We start from the raw sequence: 14387 nt of genomic DNA, 5'->3' as shown, positions 1-14387 counted from the left end.
ACGACACAAGACTTTGACTTATTTATTGACTAAAACCTGACTGAAAACTGACTGAAACTTAACTGGAACTTGACTCAAACGGACTCAATGGCAAACTGAAGTAACTTGAAAAACTCACTCAACAAACCAAACACAAATGACTCATGACTGACTTAAAACAAGACTTTACAAAGCTTTTTGAAAGGGCATCAGTCCATCAAGATTTGAAATCATGATGACAACCACCTGTGTCTCTTACAAGACAATATACATCAAACTATATCAAAATGCCAATGCAACCAATCAAGCAGATGCCTTCTTGATTGATTCTCCTGATTAGATCTTCTGGTCAACAATAGATACTGATAACTGGGCATCCAAAAACATAGCTGATCATGATCTCCTTCATCACTGAACACTGCAACAAAAACTATCACTGCTGGCTGCAACAAACTTGCTAGAGGATCGTGAAAAACATGAAGATTTGCCACTGCCACCTCCTGCTGAAAGAACAAGGTGTCTTTTGCTTCAATTTCTGATCTGCCTTCCACATGTGCTTCGGTGAAAGTATGCTCATGGGCTTCAAAAAATTCTGAACAAATAGATGAGCAGATCTCCTCTTGAAATAACATTTCAAAACATGAGACATATGAGGAAGAATCTGAAATGGAATCCTGAATGCTATGATCTTCTGTAGTCTGAATGTGTTGTAGGTCATTCTTAAACAAAAAACAATCTTCGAGATTATCAAACATGACAGCCTTATCATCTTTGTGAAAGAAAAAATTATCTTTTTGCTGGTCTACAAAACTGATTATAAGACAGTCATCTTTTTCAAAAGAGGAAGAAGTTTCTCCAACACTTTCCTGACTAGGTGTGCATTGCAAATCTGCTGTAGCTTGGGCTGTAACAGGACCTTTCAAGAGCTGATCTATCTCCTCTTCAGACAAAGGAGACAATGCCTTTTGTTTTCTTCTGCTTAAACAGTAATTATGTTCATATGATAGGGTACTCAAACTATCATTTATTACTGAGCGATTGAAAGGAGATTCATCACTTACTTGCACAAAGATCTCACCTTGCTGTTCATGAACATCTGAATCCAAAACTCCGTCTATGATCTCAACAACAAAGCTCTCTTTGATGGGTTGCATGCTGCTGTCTTCTGTGGGAAGATCTGAAACAAGCTCTTCTCTTTCATCAATTACAGCCATATGGAAGTCTTCAGCCTGCTGATCTTGGCAAGTATCCTCTAAGATTTCGGTGTGTTGCTGAAATGGATTCTCATACAGGGCTTCCATGATCTCTTCATCCATGAAATTATCATCTTCATAAAACTTCTCAAGGCTTTCAATAAAACTATAGGCATGCTTGCAACAGTCTTGAACTAAATTTAATGATGAATAAGAGTCCTTATATCTTTCAATGAACATAGCATGAAAATCCTTTAAACAGTAAATACAAGCAGGCGGCAAACTTTCATACCATGATTGGGCTTTACCTTCCAGAGTGGCCAAGAATATCTTCATCAAGCAATCCTCAGGAAAATCGATCTTGAATTTGCGAATATGCATATGAAATCTGACTAGATGTAAAGCAGCATCCTTCTTACCATCATCACTAAATGTAGGCAAATTCCTTGACCAATCTACCTTTGGAATTTTATTCGGAAAGCCTGGAATGTGATCTCGGCTCAAGGGAGCATATCTTCTTGCAATCTGATCCATCTTGAGAAATCTCAAAGCTACTGATCTCTCTGCAGTGAAGTCACCATGAAGCACTGATTGCTGGATTCTTCAGCGAAAGGAGTCGCCAGTGAATGATTTCAGCCTTTCAAGTGTCTAATCATTGTTCACCATCAACAATCAGATCTGAACTTGATACATGTACTGGGGTGAAATGCAAATGAAGTGATGTATTCACAAGCTCACGGAGATTGACTGAAGCAGCGTTTATCTACTTCCTCTTATGCAAAGCAAAAGCATTTCGAAGGCTACCTGGCATAACTTCAGGCTCTGTCTAAGACTTATGAAACAAACATATCAATCAACAAACAATTTGTTCTCCCCAGTATGGTCGCCACTATGTTAGCGCTTGAGATTTCACCCTAGGCTAAGGAAGGTAAACCTTCAAGGCAACATCAAACCATTTCACCTCGTAGCTAGCCCTACGGGGTATGAGAAGGCTCTCTCCGGTCAATCTCGGTAGATCTTCAAATGGAAGGAGATGACCAACAAGTTAACATTGATATTAGGCTAGTAAACTGATTAGGAAGGTTGATTTAAAGTTTTTTGGGGTTTTTGGTGGCAATTGGAGGGAGTGCAATTCAGGGTGCGGGGATTGAGCTCAGGTTTTGCAGGTGGGTCTTTGGGGCAAGGTAGGAGTTTGTGCTGATGCCTTTAGCTGAGATGGATGATCAAGGAAGAAAAAAGAGAAGCTAAAGAGGGCAAACAATGACTTTGAATCCTCTCTAGACAGTGGAAAACATAAACATTAAACAAATTTGAAAGCTGAGCATGGCAAGCATGAATTCAAACTTTATCACTTCATTTGTTTAATAAGATGCAGTAAAGAAAGAGATGGAACACATAAACACACTTACAATTACAATAAGAGAACACACCATCAACACAAGAGTCCACAAGAATCCCAATGATGTCTGCAAAACCCTGGTCTTCCTTTTCCTCAAATTGCAGAGATACAAGTAAAATATACAATAGGAGCTTCTCCCTCAAGAGTCCAACCATGAAAATGAGCAAGAGAAGGCATAATATAGATGATCTAACTCCTTTCCCCACCTCTAGGGGTCGAGCTCAGCTTCCTAGGAGCTGTTTCAACTAATTCTAAACTGAGCACTAGATAATAGGCAGTCAAAACAACTTGCCTCTAAAACTTAGGGAACCTATCCATGCATTAAATATTTACCATTTACATCAAAGAATCTTCTAGAAGTGATGAAGGAGAGTAAAAGAATCTAAATTCCATGAAAATTACACAAAAATACATCATTTACATGCCTCAAAAGTCAACCAAGATGAAAACAGTGTTTTGCTGGCCGAACTGGTCAAAACAGGCAAATTTCCCTGACTGGTCGCGCACATTCACAGCTTTGTTTGAGGGCCTTCCCGGTGTCCAAATCAGGTGCAAGATATCTCGTTGGAAAGGTATGTCGGTCTAATTTCCAACCCCACTGGAATTTCTAAATTTGGAGTTGATTTGAGCCCTCAAAAGTCATTTCTCCCAAGACAGCTTTCTGCAACTCAAAATAGGGGCAGAAAGTCAAAAATTGCATGTATTTTGAGCTTTTGGAAGCCCAAATCTCCATAAAATCTGAAACCCATCCATAGGCAAGTGTATTTTTGCATGAAAATTCCAAAAATGCAAAGTTTTCCCGTTCTGAGTTGCCCCCATGTATGGTCGTGCGCGGGGTGAGACGAGTCAAATGGCCAAAACCTGTAAAATTCCCAAAAATGCCAAAACTGCCTCAAAACTCTCAAAATTTCTTGGGTTTGCTGCTAGGAGGATGCTAATGAGTATCATGGTGAGTGAGAGAGGCCTCAGCCAAGATACGGAGTGGGTTGGTCTTCTTCTTCCTCCTGCGAGCCTCGGATAACCTCCTTTGGAAAATCTTCATTTTTGCCTTGCAAACATGCATCCTCGCCCAATAATGATTCTTCATGTTCCGTAGCAGCCTCTTGTCCTGGTTGGCCTTCTCCAACAGCCTCTCCAAGCGAGCATTCTCCTGAATGAGCAAATACTCCCGGTCAGCAGGCAATGGGTCACCGGGCCTCCTACGGTTCAAAGTTCGATCACTGCGGATCCTCCATAGCTCATCAAGTTCTTTTTCCTCTTCTAATTGTTTGGTGCGTTGTTCTAGATAAGTGATGGTCCATTGCGCCATTTGGAGCTTTTGATGCAACAAACGATTTTCCGCCTCTCTCTGTCGGATGATCTCATGCAAATTTGAAGTGGGGGAGCGAGCATCAAGATCAATGATGTCAACCTGTGTGTCACCGGCTCTCTCCTCCTCTGTCATGGGCTGTTTGCCCTCCCGTACTGCTGATGGAGAACGCAAGGCCCCTTCCACCTAGTGTGGAGATAACACTCGCTGACCTGTAGATGATGATGGCGAGACCCATTCCACCTGCTGTGGAGAAAGTACTCGTCGAGCTGCTGCAAACAAGGTCCTGTGACCTCTCTGGTAGGTGACCTGAGGTGAGGAAGCAACCTGTCTCGGAACAATGATCTCGGGCTGGTGAGATGGACCTCCCTCCTCATAAATGACCTCTGGCTCTGGGTGTGGCTGTGGTGGCACTGTAAACAACTCATGAGAAATGAAGTCTGCCCATGGAATACCCTGCTGACTCAACTGATGGGAAACAATGAGCTGGATGAGACCATGATGGCACAAACTCCTATACTGCTGAGCTGGGGACCGCCTCTGAAACACGGACACCATCCTCTGAATGTCCTGGAAGAAGAAAACCGGGATGTTCATCATCCTCACTCGGGTAAAGTGCATCAACAGGCGAATGTGATAAGAGAAGACCTGTGAAAATCTCCCCTCACATGTGAAGTAATGCATGATAAGCCGCATGATCAGAGCATACTCCCCCCGGAGGAATCTGAAAGGAAAGAACCCCGACAAGTGGCTCATGAATGCTGGCCTGACATATGGCTCAAAATAAACATAATCCAGCATTTTGCGCTTGGGCCACACCTCACCCACATTTGGTATCCCGGTAGCCTCTGAAATCACCTCCGGAGATAGCACAAAATTCACCCCTGCAAGAGTGACTTGCCCATCATGAAGGTGCAAAACAAATAAGCGGGCCAACTCCCTGTGGTGCTGAATCTGGGCAAGCCTCTCACAGAACTGAAAACATGACATATAACGGAAACAATTCACTGCCAAAGGGTAGGCCTGTAATTCTGCTAAAGATGTGGGCTCTTCTCTCTTATGATGACCACCTTTGCCACCCCTACGAGGCCTCTGCTGTACCTCAACCTCTGTGGAAGAAGACCGGTCATCACCTTGCTCATAGGTTTCAGTGGTTGACATGGTGCTTTTGAGCAAAGTGGAGAAAATAGATAAAGTAAACTGCTGCCCTTGCCTGCAAAAATACTGAGTTGTATGCTGTTTTCAAGGGGAACAAAATCATGAAGGAAATGTTAGGGGAGGGGATTTTTCATAAGGAAAGAGAAACATATAAAAATAGGGAATTTCTAAGGGACAATTCACAAACTGTCAAACATACAATCTCATCTTAATCACCGGGAAATCATTTGCAAAGAAATGTTTTTATTAGGGAAACATGGATGATAATAACCAAGAGAAAGGATATACATGCTCAACAGGGGGTAAGGGACAGCATGTATAACAGGGGTATGGGGCAGCATAGATCACTAGCATCAACAACTTGCTCTTTGATTTTGTCTTTTGACTGTACATTATAAGGCATACTCTGTTTTTCAAGGGATTCATGTACATTTGATGCTAAGGGAAACAAGGGATTCTTTTACATTTGTCATAGGGGAAGGAGGGCTTTATTTACATTTTTGTCAAAAGGGGAAAAGGGATTTCATTGACAACTTCAACAGGAAAAAAAAAAGTTGTATTGAAACAAGGATATTAGGGGATAGAAGGGAAAAGGAAAAACAGGGTTTGGTTTTGGGAGACACAGCAACATTATTTTTGTAATGAATACTCAAAGCAATATGTCTTTTTGATAAATATACACAGCTGCATTGCTTTGTTTTTGTTTTGAATATACACAGCCATCTTTTCTCTGTTTTGTAATAGCTATACACAGCCATATTGCCTCTGTTTTTGTAAGGAACATGCACAGCAATCTTTGCTCTGTTTTTTTTTTATTATTATTATTATTTTACCATTATATTGCTCTTTTCTTTTTACACAACATTTTTTAATCCTTGCTGTGTGGAGGGCATTAGGGTTTTGGGAATGTATTTGAGAAGGGGATAGGGTTAGAAATTGGGAAATAGGAGATTTAATACTCTTTGCAAATGAGATAAGATAGAGACATATCATAACAATTGTGAATTTAATGGGAAACAATGGAGGGAATAAATGGGAGTTTAAAACCTTGAAAAAACACCAACCCTAGCACTATGCCTACATTGACAAGCAATAACTAAAATCCATTTCTCTTTACATCCTTGGTAGCAAATATATATGAACACAAGCCCATCATTCATATTTCAAGCATCCAACAGGTTAATAGACCCTACCTCGATCAATTTAGCAAGCAAGAGGGCGATTTGAGAAAATTTGAAGTGGTTTTGTGGAAGACAGTTTGACTAGTCGTGCACGGGCTTTGACTGGTCGCGCACAGCCTGACTGGTCGCGCCCGTTAGGAATTAACACTGCGGAGGAGCTGCTGACTGGTCGCGCACTGCCCAACTGGTCGCGCACAGCTCCTGAGTGGTCGCGCACCTGAAAATGACCCAAATTCTCTGCAATTCGCCTCCTTTCGCCTTCTTCGCCCTCTTTCTCTTCTTTGCAAGCTCTTAGATGCACAATGAGGGTGTTTTAGAGGGAATTTGACTCTTTATAAGCCCAATTTGAAAAAATTTACTTACAAAACCCACTTTCTAATGTTTTATTTTGGCACTTTCTTTTAACACTATTTTGAGTTTTCTTTGTCCTGAATTTGGCTCTTTGAGTGCTTTAACTCCGTTCTTTTTGCAGGTAGACCATCTGATGGACTCTGGCGAGAAGACCAGGGCTATTGCCGACATTTTGAAGAATTTTTGAAATTTCCTTATTTTTTACAAAATTGACATGACCTTGGCTTTAAAAACATGGTTTTTAAATCCAAGGTATAAATGAGCTGTACCTGATGAAAATATCAATGAAACATATTTACATACCTCCTTCCGGCTTGCTGGGGACCCATGGACCTCTGACTCATGATCTTGCAATGACATTTGACTGAAACCCTAGACCTAAGACTTTGGACTTCAAGACAAAACAAAACAAGCGTGACACAAGTTCATTAACTGATATGACCTGATCCAGCAAAGCCAAGAAGGGAACAAGGACCAGCTCCTCCATCAGTTTTATAGCATGCCTAATGGAATGCAAAACTGACATCGATGAGACACCTACTTATGCATATGCAAAGAGTTTTTTGATCACTGATGGAGGGCTCAAGACCGACACTAACAGAACTAACTTAGTGCTGGATCAAAACAAATATTCTCATTATCATTCCAGAAATGTCAAATACATCATCAAAATAACAGTCAAAATTTCTTCAACTCAATGACCTCTTAGTTATAATAAAACTTCGAATCCTAATGAGTCCCTTAGCATGTTTATTTATAAAAATGGGAGCTACCAACAACTCCGTAGAAAATATGGATAATTGTCTCCCTAACTCAAGAATAGGTGGATCTAGATCTTCCTTGACTTGCACTAGCTTGGCTACCAATGAACTTAGCTTACTTGGTTGCCAATGACACCAAGTTGATGAGAGATAAAGTGGGGATCTTCGACTGATTGCAGGATTTAAGGAGGTGGACAACTTCCTAGAATCCCTCTTGTTGTCTACACAGAGTTCCTACACTCAAAATTGCTTCAATTCCTACATTTAACACACATTTGGCCACATGACATAGTAACACAACTCCTCACACTAAAAATAATATTAAAAAAAAAAAAAAAAATTGTAGATAAATGTGAGAAAAAGATAATTTAATAAGTTGGAGGATGGCATTGTGACCCATATAATATACCCATTAATGAGCCTCATCATTTACTATCCAACTTGGTTCTTTTCTCCCTTGCAACATGTACATATGCATCATATCCAAATACCCTGATTTGTGTGATCCATACCTCATGTGGAGTCTTGTACTCCAACACTGATGAAGGTGATATGTTAAACATGTAACATGTAGTATCCATTTCCTCTACGTAGTGTTCCTTTTTGGCGAGATAGCTTTGATGACACTTAGAGAGGGTGATTTTGATATAATGATATAATATTATGTGTGACATACTTATGTACATGCTTATATGCTATAAACCTAGTTTGGGTCACCTAGTTGTTATGTGTTTAGGATAATATCTATGGTTGTGTGTATAAGAATTGATTTTGGTTAAGAGCATATTATCAATGTTTTCTCTTTTCGTATCCTAGCTTGGGCATGACTGTATGACATGGATGGTGATTCAGGATTGAGACACATAGATCCATGCATGATAATGGTTATGTGGAACATATGGTTAATTATGATTTATGGGTGATACATGATTTTTATGATTATATAAGCTTAACCTTGTATTGAGAAGGATGTGACAGGGGACCTAGTCATTTGCAAACAAGGATGCTCAAATTATAATGATTTTGGAAGTCATGAGACATCATTTTATGATTATATATGCTTAATCTTGTATTGAGTGGGATGTGATAGGGGACTTGGTTATTTGCAAACAATGATGATCAAATTATAAATGACTGTGGAAGTCATGATGCATGATTTTTATGATTTTATATGCTTAATATTGTATTGAGAAAGATGTGATATGGAACATGGTTATTTTCAAACAAGGATGTTCAAATTTTAACTGGTTGTGGAATTCATTTCTCTAGAACCAAAATGGTTGTGGAATTCATGTACAATCTTTGGTAAATTTGAATAAGTTAATTATGCAATTAATTGATTCCTTTGATCTATGATATTTTGAGGTGTGCAGGTCCTAGAAAAAGGCCTTACCTACAAACCATCAAATGGGTATGAGCTCACAATCAATACCTTAAGGTGAAGCGTGGAGTTTCAAAGCAAAGTAGATGAGAAGCCATGGAAATTAGGGCGTGGAGTCCTAAATCCATGAAAGATAAAGACGTGGAGTCTTGTATCAACAATAAATTGTTTAAGGCGTGGAGTCTTGTATCTATAATAAAATGTTTAAGGCGTGGAGTCCTAAATATTTAAAAAGATCAAGGTGTGGAATCTTGGATCTTCATAGTAGATCAGGGCACGGAGTCCTCAATCTACTAAGGCACAGAGATGCATGCAATAGGGGTGCAAAATCCCTATTCTTCTGAAGAAAAATACCACTCATGGGCAGCTCAGGGATGAATTTCCTTAATAAAACCTCTTTTCTAACAATCCTAGAGTGACTTTCTAAAAATAGAAAGTCATGTCTAGCATCTCAAGCATGACTTTCCAAAAATAGTAAATCACCTTGCATAAATTGGCAATCAAGTATAGTTGAAGGAAAATCACTTAACTTATCATTAATCAATCCTAATAGTTCAATCTCGACTTAATCCTCAATATTATTAATATTATTATTATCTTTTATGAGACTATGATATTATTATTAAAAGGGAATTACAAGTCACCTTCATCTCCTCAATCACTTCACACCTCTCTCCTTGATGACTCTCATGGCTCTATGTAAATCTCTCTCTTTTAATAATACATTACACTCTATTTTATGCACTCATCAAAGAATGGCATATTCCTCTTACACTCATTAAAGACATGTCATAAAATATTCCTCTTACGCTCTCTTTAATGCATAAGTTACACTCTCCTTAACTAAGGCATGCACACCTCTCCTTAATGGCATGAGTTACACTCCTCTAAATGGAATACAAGGCATGCATATTACTCCTCCTTTATGAAAAGAATTTGTTTCTCCTCCTATGTGTGTGTCTCATGCATTCTCACTTGGAGGGGAGAGGGAGGTGCATTGTGATACCAAGAGTTGGAGAGATTTGAAAAATATTATGAGAGTGAGAGACTTGGAGAGTAGCCAATTGCTTTCGAAATGATTTTGAAATTCCTAAACTAAATTACTAAGTAGCTCTACCTAGTGGAGCTGACCATGAGTGGTGTTGGGAGGAAGTGAAACTTATCTTCCTCAACTTTCCTTGGATATCTCTCTACTGCTATATTTTGGTATTGTTTGTGAGCTCTTATAGCTTGGAGGTTCCAGGGGGAGAAGTTCTCCCTGGATATGGTTGGGTGGAAAACCGGATGGTTCAAATGAGTTGGTTAAGGAATCAAAGATGGATCATATTTTCAGTGATTGGAGTTGAATATCTGTTCAGGTATAGTTTTTATTGTCCTAAAATTATAGCTTAGATTTAGCATAAAGTAAAATGTAGAAATTTAAATTGTTGTAAGAATCTAATTTTGGTTTAAGCTTATGTTATTTGGAATCTTATTGGATACTTGAAAATGAAGACTAAGAGTTGTCTATATGAATGGATGTTTATATCTCAAGATGTTACGAAATTATTATTGGTGTATTCTATTATACTAACATTGGTATTGTAGCATTTGAGAAAGGAAAGAAAATATCGCTGAAGGTAATGGCAATAAAGAAAGTCCAAAGAACTTGGGTAAGAGTTCATGAGTTATGGTTCTATTTCATTTAATTATATACATGTTTTAGAAAGGGTTTCAGGATATTTTGCAAAGTTGTCAAATTCGTGAATGAGAAATGTTATTGTTATTTTTATCATTGTTACACAAAATATTGTCACCATGACTATTTGCAGTCAGTATGGGTCTATCATCATTCATATTGTCCTCCTTAGCAAGTCTCAAACATCAGCTCTTCATGTCAAGCTTTGAAAATGAGAGAAAGACCTTAAAAAATCAATAAAGCTCTGGTTCCGCACTTTCTCTTACTGTTACCTGCGGTCCCGCACCCCTTGTTCATGTTACCTGCGGACGTGCCCGCTCTGTCTCTAAAGGAGTGGGTGCGGACCCATGTGAAAGTCAAAAAGGCGCAAGTTTATTCTTAAAAATTCACTTTGGGTTAATTCTAGATGATTCTAGAAGGAATCTTGACGTGGATGGTTCGCTCCTAGGTGGTTCATGCATCCCAAAAGTGAAGGAGCTAATCCCTTGATGAGAGGAGCTTATCCCTTTGAAGGAGGGCTTTATCCCTTTGAAGGAGGACCTAGTAACTTCCCTCCATTGCACTATAAATTAAGGCATTGGGCTAGTTGCTAGAGAGGTTAGAAGCTAAACAATTTTTAGGGTAAATGCTGTTGGAATTAAGACTTCCTAGTTAAGCTTGAGAGGAGAGATCACATACCTTTTGGCTTCATTAGGAAGAGAGTGAAACTTGTCAAAGTAGAGGATACTTCTTGCTAGACCCTGGGAGGAGCTTGTACAGCATCAAGGCACCAAGGTTGTAAAGTTCTTCTTTGATTTAAGTTAATACAATCAGATTCATTTTTCTCAACAAATTGTCTTATGTGATTTGTTTCATGAATTCCTTGATCATCATGATAGGTATGCTTTATTATATTGGCTTTTCAGGTGCTATTTAATTTGTGTGCTTGTTTGTGTTTACAGATTCTCTACAAGGGAGCTCATCTGGATCAACGAAGCGAGGCTTCCACAAACTTGCATTGGACCCAAGGTAGGCCTAAAACACTTGTTTGCGTTTATTTATAAATTGCATATTTAGAGAAAGATAGAATTTGTTTGGTTTGCTTGTCACTAGATATCATTAGATACTAGGGAGGTTGGTCTTGTCCGCAAGAACGAATTATCCGACCGATAAAATGGCGACTCCACTGGGGACTTGAATTTTTTATTTGCTTTTACTTTGACTTGAGAAACTATGTTTTTGTTTCTGTTTTTGGCTTGATGTGTGTGGGATTGGGTAGGTTTAGTAGATCTTGAATTATTTTTTGTTTTTCATACTTTTGGGAGAGGACCGCACCCTCTGCTTGTAACACAGTGTGGACCTATCCGCACTTTTGCTTTACACACAGAGCGGTCCCGCACCTGTGTGAACTGCGGGCCTGCGGACCCTGTCAAAATTTTGAAAAACTTAAGATTTTCTCTTTCAGTCAGCTTAGGATTTGTTTAGGTGTTTTTAGCCTCTGCCCAAATCTGCACGTAACTTGTCAGGAACTTTTCTTAGGTTAATTCCATTGGCATTAGGGTTTTAGGTGAAATTCCTAGAAGTTTTGGTTGCCGGGCTTGATTTTCATTTTGGTCTTGTAGTAGCTCAGTGCTTAGAAGCCTCAGATCACCTTGGTTTTTACTGGCCTTCTTATGAGTCTGACCGTTTCTAAAATCTGCCTTTGTTGATGAATCCATCTTGTGTTTCTCTTTACGAAACTTCGAAAGGACTTGTGTTAGAAGTTTTGGATTTCATTTTTAGAAAAGAAAACAAAAATTGGTTGTTTTTTGACTGATTTGTGATTCTGGACAAATTAGTCCTTAGTTTGCTTATAGCTAAGTAAAACATCCTTGAAAAGAAATCTTGTAAGCTTTTACTTCAAATAGTTTTAGAATTTATAGATCTCAAGATTAGATTTTTCCATAGTTTTGAGTGTTTTATAAAGATAAAAAAATTTGTTTTGAAAAAATTTGTTTTTCTAGTATTTGAGTGTTTGAAAAGAAAGGGAAATTTTCGTGAGCATAACTATTTGTCTCGTTTTTGAGTGTATTGGAAAAGACAAAAAGCTCTTCTTTTGATTTGTTTGTTAAAGAAAGATTTGTTTTTACAAGCATTTGCATTCTCAACTCTTTCCTAGCTAGAAATTCATTGAAGGGAAAAGATTGCTTATCATCTTAAGTGCATTTTTTAGTGATTTGGAGTCGAGTATTCACACCATAAGTTTCATCTCCTCACCTTTTGACTTAAGAAAAACCAATAAAAATAACGCTTAAAGTAAAATCTATCTAGTATTCTTTTTATTTCTAGGGCTCTTTATCACCAACATAGCTTAGGCTAGTATCTTGGAGTAGGGAGTAATTAACTCTCCAAGATAGTAAAACAAACAAGTAGTTGTATCTTGCGGTAGGAGATAAAATCCAATTGTTACATCTATGCTCTGGGAAATCTCCTCTTAAAGGAGAAGCACGAGATCATATCGGAACCAGTGTGGGAATCAATCCTTCCTCATTGGGAACGATAGAAGATATTCACATATTAAAAATGGTAAACCTCAGATTAACCATTATCGAGGAGCCTGGGGTCACTTGTTGGTAAACCTTGGATTATGTCAAGGAGCCTTCAAGGGGATTGATCTTGTTACTCTGCCCTTGCGTGCGTATCGGATCGTAGACTATTCCCCTAGGTATATTTGTTTCCGTTGGTAACCATAGTGACCATATTCTATAGGATTCTTTCCTAAGGTGACGGTGGAGGGAAGATCCCATTGTACCTGGAGCAAACGTCGGCTAGACTCACTTGGATTTTCTAGGGGGTTCTCTTCACTCGAGACGATTTAGTGGAGAAACTTGTGCCAGTCTATTCATTAAGCAGGTTGCCAGGGTAACTATTCCAACCGCCATTTTTGTATTGAACTCTGCGACGTTGGATTTCATCACCAACTAGTGTTTTCAGTACAGAAAGTTATTGTTTGTGTGTGGTTTGATCTCCTAGATTCTTTAGGCGTGTGATTCAAAATTGTTTGGTACTTTAGAGGCTTTAGGTGGTTTTCATTGAGATTTTTCTTTGTTTGCATGTGAAGTAGTTAAAATATTTAATCATGGCTGAATTACCGAGGAAGTCCCGTAGACTTCGGGGCCAACCTCCTGAGTTTTCACCAAGCCAGCCTGAAGGGTTACGAGCCCTTGTAACTCCTAGAGATAGTAGAGTTGGGTCACCTGAAGAAGGAGAGTCTTCATTAGTTGTACATCCTGATTATCAAGCTCTAGTAACAAATTATAATCCGCAATCTATTTCATTTTCCGAAATTACTGGTAGTTTTTCATCTACTAGTGATTTAGCTGAGGAACCTGAAATATCTGAACCTGAAACTGAATTTGATGCTACTCCAACATCAGGATTTGCCTCTCCAACTTCCAGTGGTTCACCCAGGGTAGAAAGAGTAATTACCCAAAATCTTCCTTCTGGACTTATAGCTATTGAAGAACTTGCTACTCCGGAAGAAGGTATCCCTATCCCTGAAAATCAACCAGCTATAGAACTTAGGGAGCGTGAATCGATCTTTTACAATCCACCTAGGAGCAATGCTTGGTATCTTTCATTAACCAATTTTTTGGAAAACCCGGGACTAAGTTTTTCACCACCTCGCATTCCTTTTCACCCAACACCTAGGGGTTATTATCCTCTGTTAAATATGTCAAGGCAGTCGTCCATGTTTTCTCAATCTCCAGAAACCTTTTTATACGGCGGTCCTTCTGTTCCCTCTAGGTATCAGTCACTTACTGGTACTTTTTCGAGAGCATCTCCTCAACCTATTGAACAAGGGTTATTAACTGGTAATAACGAATCTAAGTCGTTGAGTGTAGAAGATATTCTTATGATGTCAGGTACTATTCCTAATCCACAACCTCAAGGTGACCGGTTACCACCTGGGGGGTAGCCTCAAAGTCCTCAATTATCGCCTGGGGGGCAACCTCAAGGTACCCAACTTCCGCCTAGG

Source organism: Pinus tabuliformis, chromosome 8, assembly GCF_031772625.1.
Source record: "Pinus tabuliformis cultivar Carrire ecotype Pingquan chromosome 8, CPIR1, whole genome shotgun sequence".
In the NCBI taxonomy this organism is placed as follows: domain Eukaryota; kingdom Viridiplantae; phylum Streptophyta; class Pinopsida; order Pinales; family Pinaceae; genus Pinus; species Pinus tabuliformis.
The sequence above is the reverse complement of the archived record's forward strand: the minus strand, read 5'-3'. Positions refer to the sequence as shown.